Source organism: Theobroma umbraticum, unplaced genomic scaffold (assembly GCF_002168275.2).
Source record: "Theobroma umbraticum cultivar Fairchild unplaced genomic scaffold, ASM216827v3 scaffold_299.0, whole genome shotgun sequence".
Taxonomy (NCBI): domain Eukaryota; kingdom Viridiplantae; phylum Streptophyta; class Magnoliopsida; order Malvales; family Malvaceae; genus Theobroma; species Theobroma umbraticum.
In genome coordinates, this window is record NW_018397285.1 from 310007 (window position 1) to 316090 (window position 6084).

Sequence of the window (6084 nt, forward strand, 5' to 3'; positions counted from 1 at the left end):
TACCCCATACATCAAAAATTTCTATCTCAACAATGTTATTAAGAGGCATTTAATGTCAACTTGAGATATTACCTAGTTTTTGGCACCTGTCACAATGCAAAACAAAATTCTGAGCATCTTTAAATAATGTAGGCTAATACAAACCTGATTGGAGGACTTTATTAATAGTTCATGTTCCTTCAAAGTATCCTCCATAATCTAAAGAATGGCAATGGTGAAGCAGGCTTTGAAATTCTTCTTTCAGGACACATTTTCTAAAATTCTAGTCTTTACACTACTCAAACAAGTAAGGCCCATCCCAAAAATAGAATTGAACATTATGCAAAAATTTCTTTTTCTAATGAAAATTTAAATCAGAGGGAATAATATTGCTTACCAGATAATTCACGAAATCATCATACTAAGGAAGTGATTTCTTATCAACTTGAAGGATTTGTTCATTAAGAAACATCTCTTTGATTAAGGTTAAATCTTTACCTTGAGTTTCAATCTCCAATCTTGATAGGTGGTCTACCACTTGATTTTTTGTTCCTTTTTTATGACGAATCTCTAGATCAAACTCTTGTAGCAAAAGAATCCCCCTTATCAATCTTGGCTTAGCATCTTTCTTGGCAATCAAATATTTAATAGTTGAATGATCAGTGTACACTATCACTTTTGTTCTCACGAGATAGGAGTGAAATTTGTCAAAGGCAAAAACAACAGCTAAGAGCTCCTTTTCTGTTTTGGTATAATTTTTTTATGCCTCATTCAAAGTCTTGCTATTATAATAGATGGAATGAAAGAGTTTATCCTTCCTTTGTCCCAAAACGGCTCCCACCACATAATCACTTGCATCACACATTAGTTCAATGGAAAAGTCCAATCGGGATTATTTATGATAGGTGCAGAAATTAATCTTTTATTGAATTCATCAAAAGTAACAAGACAGTCATCATCAAAATTAAATGGTACATTTTTTTTCAATAAATTGCACAGTAGTTTAGAAATTTTTGAAAAGTCCTTAATAAATCTTCAATAAAAACCAACATGACCAAGAAACTTCTAATACCTTTGTATCAGTTAAAATTATATTATCCAAGTATACGTATCGAATAAATAGTATGTAAGCAAACAGACTATTGATCCCATAAAGAATTGATCTAAAATTTTACTAAGTACTAAAATTAGAACAATTTAGTTTTATTCAAATAATTAAAATCTGAATTCTAATTAAACTAAAAATTACTCAACTAAAACTAATTTAATTAAAAATTAAAGCAACAAGAAAATTGGGTAAAAAGCAAATCAAATAAGCTTAGGATTACAATATCCCTCACACTTCATCTAAATCTTACTTCTCATCCTTAACTTATTTCAATGGGTTAAATTACTATCCTAGAGTCCTCAATTATTTATAAAGATCTCTGAACTAGTCTTACAAAAATATCTATTTTAACAAAATCACTATATCCCTATGTGAATTGAAATAAAAAAAGACTCATTAAGTTTAGACTCTAACTCTGGCTACATATGGCATATAGGTATATTCCTATCCTATATACAAATCAATTAATATGATCATATGCTATTCCAATTTTAATCTACACAAAACCCTCTTTTGCACGTTTGTTTAGGTTCCTAAATTAATTTAATTGGTGGCCAAGCAATTTAAAGCATTAAGAACAAATTGGAATAAATAGTTCAATTCCATTGAACATAAGTAAGAAAGAGATTAAAAATTTATATTACATGTGAGTTCGATTGCAATCCTAAAAAATTTGTTTAGTTCATAACATCTAATAAAAACTTCATCCAAAGAAAATTAGCCATAAATCCAAGTCAAAGAAAATAAGAAAAACACAAAAGTTGAAAAAGAAAACTAATAGTTGAACCTTTGTGACCTTGATTCTACCTTCAATTCTCTTGCTTTCTTGCTTTGTTTTTGGCTCTTTTTCTCGAGAGAAATTACTTGCTGCCCCCTCCCAAAAACCTCTAAAAAAAGACCCTTTAAATAACCTCTAAAAGCCATAGCTTCTAAAATCACATAAGCTTGTTATTTTTGGAAAATACAATGAGCGTCGTGGCTTTCATTTCCTAGAGCCGCGACTCTCAAAAGTTCTGCCTCAATTTTGTTCTTTTGGTGTAGTACTTTCACTTTGACAAAGATTTCGACCACCTTTCGATCCAAACTGGGAAAAGTGGTCAACATCAAAGTTGTAGCCCTACCTCTTAGCTTTCTAATGGTCTAAAAATGATGTCATTTGGATGCTTGTGGTGGGAGATATGCTTGAAAAACTGAAATGCAAACAAAACAACAGTCCATTATGCACCTTTCTTTATCAATTGAAATTATTTTTGATCCTACTCCTACGAAAACATAAAAGTAAATATAAATAACATAAAATTAACATTATTAACTTAAAATAAGTATTTAAACATAAATTAAACTAAGCTAATAAAATAACTAAAAACACCTAAATTCGATCCTAAATCTAGTCTAACTTAGACTAATTAGGTATTTATTCTCCCATTAAACATATGTATTTGATGCACAAATCAAATACCCCCAAACTTGAATCTTCGCTTGTCCCTAAGGAAAAAGGAAAAACTAAAAACAAAACAACTAGCTAGAGATGCAATTCACCAAACCATGAATTCCCCTTTTTTTTCTCAAAAATTATCCCACAATTTTAAATCAAGGTGAAACATAGATAATCATTAAATTCATGCTCAATTTAACTACAAGTTCATTCTCAAATGGATTTCATAATATTTATGTATGTGTGAATGATCTTTTCACAAAGAATATCATACAATCCAAATAAGATTATGCCAATGCAAAATTTAGCTAAGTGCTAGAATTCCATAGATTTGCTTTTCATCTCTCTCTCCACTAATGCAGACTAACACTTATTCAATGATCAATAGGTCTTTATTAAGCTCATAATGTATGGCTAGGGTTTAGGTATGATAAAGGATCTAATGTGACTCAATATCACTCTAAGCACATAATTATTTTAATACTTATAGAGCTTTAATTTCCTTTACGAAGTACACCATTTTCATCAATTTTTTTCTTTTTGTTCAACACTTCTTCTTTTTCTCTTTTTTTTTGTTTATCACAATTTCACACCCTCAAACTTTTTTCTTTTTTTTTTTTTGGAGATAGTGGGGTGAATTCTAATAATTTTTGAAATTTTTTTTAACAACTCCAGCTTTCGACCTTTGTCAACATTTAGCTCAATCTATATTTCCTAAAACAATATACATGCTTAGGAGTGAAGGTTGCAAAATTGAAATTTTGTTTTAAAGCTACGCTTATTATCATGTGGCTAAACAAAGAAAAGAGAAATTACGCTTAAAGAGGTATACTAGGGATAAAAGTTTAACGAGGTTAGCTTGAAAGGATCAAACTGTCTAAAAATGGCCTAAATCATATCCCATCCTAAGTGTTATCTAGAATTTGACCTCAAAAAAGAATCAAACAGATTCTAGAAGTCTTGACTTCACTATACTTTTTATCAACATAAACTTTCTCTAAATTACATGAAAATTTTAAGAAAAAGATTTAGTGTACAAATTATTGGAAATCACATTCTACAATGAAATTAGCAAAAGCATATCACAAGCACTTAATTCATGTCTATATCAAACCAAGAATCCAAATAGCAAGATAATCAAAATATCACCCTAGGATTAGTAATATCATGGCATAGGCAATTTTCATCTCAAGTACTTCTAAAACAAATCCTAAAAAACAAAAAAAAATTATGAAAATAAACTAATCTAAAAACATCACAAAAACTAATAACAATAAAACCTTCCCCTAAACATAAATTGCACATTGTCCTTAATGTGACAAGCTAAAAAAAAAAGAAAATTAAACTCCCTTATCAATGTTGGCAGTGCCTTGAAAGCTCTAATTTTCTTTCTCTTTATCTTCATGCTTTCCAAACTTGCATACACAACAAAACAATCTAAGAAGAGGTTATAACTACTTATTTACATAGAAAAACGAAAAGTAACTAAAATAACAATTAAATCCAAAAGGATAAAACTTGGGTTGCCTCCCAAAAAATACTTTTTTATAGTCAATAGCTTGACTTTAGTTAAGGTCTTCATTAATCTTTTAAAAAGGTTGGAGTTTGCATGAAAAAAGCTTGAGGTGTGAAAGTAGTCTCCTCTTAAGATGAGGTTATAGTGGCTTTAACTCAAGATTTGGTACTTGCTCAACCCAAGGAGGTGGAATAAGCTGATTTTTATCCAAATTCTCAAATTGAGTTCTTCTTGAATAATGCACTTTTGGTGTAACCTTCAAAACATATGCAACATTTGTAGGTTCTTCATTCTAGTCCTTAGCTGTTACAGCTTGAACCAAACAAGCTACAATGAGTTTCTTTGGATTTTCCATATCATCAGCTTCCTTAGGTAACTCAACAATTATATCTAGAAAAGAAATGTGAGGCACATATGGCTTGACTTGTGGTCGTATACTTCCACTTCTTGGTTAATTTCTTCATCTTGACCTTGATTGCTAGAAGTATTTCCTTGATTACTTTATCTCCGTCATCTACCACATTCTTACCATCTATCTTATCAAGATACTTACCATATTCTTCTCTTTTAAGATTAGGCTTAATGTCATTTAGTAAAGTTTCGTGTGGCCTATTGTTGATGTCATTAATAAGTTAGCCAAATTGAATCTCAAGATTTCTCAATGAAGCTACTTGACTCTGAATGATGGCATCATTTTTTTTCCATATATTGCATGAGAACATCTTCCTAGGTAGGTTCTTTTCAAGGACAAAAACTCTAACTTGTGATTGAAAACCATTATGAAAAATAAGTTGTGATAAATATGTCGGACCTTGATCATTACTCCATGAAAAATTTGGATGATTCCACCTTGAGTTGTTCCTGTTGGAGTATGAATTGTCTTACTGCCTATTAAAGATTCCATCAAATCATATTGATTCATAATAGGCTAGACAGCAATCACTTGAATGCGCATCTCCATAAAACTCATAAGTCACAAAAGGACTCTAAAAAACATTAACACCCCAAGTGTTAATTCTTTGAGACAAAACATCTAATTAGGCGGTCCAAGCACTGATAGCCAATTCATAATCACTAGCAACCCTCTTAGGCACAAATTGTTCAAACAACCACTAATAATTATCATAATTCATCACCTCAACCAAAAATATGTAGCATCCCGTACTCTCGCACTAGAGCCAATACGACCTTATCGACAAGACGAAGGGTTGATTGATATAAATTTAAGAGCTAAAGAGCGATGATGGGTGAAAGGAATACTTTGGAATAAAATATTTCACACATGAGAAAATAGTAATTAAATAATAATATTTTTATCAAGAATGAATTAGCAAGTTAAAAGGTGATTTGAAAGTGAACTGGTACAAAGTGAGACATTTGGAGTCTCAAGGAGACAAGTGAAAAATTTTAAAATAAAATAATATTTTATTAATAAATTAATATTAAAATATTAATATTTTAACTGTTGTTGAAATTAGTCATGAAGGAGGATTATATGACTAATCTAAGTAGGGAAGAAGAAGTAAGAAAGGATTTTGAAGAAAAAAGACGTTAAGGGGCCCATGTGTCTTTATTATTTGGACTAAGAGTGGGTAAGTATATATTTAAATATTATGGTGACACCTTGATGAGGTGCAAATTTTATATTTTATTTGTACACATGTAAAAGAAGGAAAATAGAGGAAATTGGAGTTTAAGAAATGTTAGAAGGACCAAATTGTAAAGGTAAAAAGTTTAAAGGGTCACACGGTTAACAAAGAAAAGTTTGAGGACTTATGTGCAATTTTTGACATTTGAAGTTATATGAGAATTTACTAAACAAGAAAGGTTAAATTATGTGGAATGTGAAATATACATGTGAATTCACTATACATGCAAAATCATAGCATGTAAAAAGGAGAAGTAAGTGGGACACATGTGGGACTCCCACCATGTGAAGAAAAAGGAAAAATAAAGTTAAGTTTATTTACATGTAATGTGATTGGTGCATTAGGTGGCCAAATTAGGAAAGTGAAATGTAGGTTGCATATGACTTGAATGGTTGAA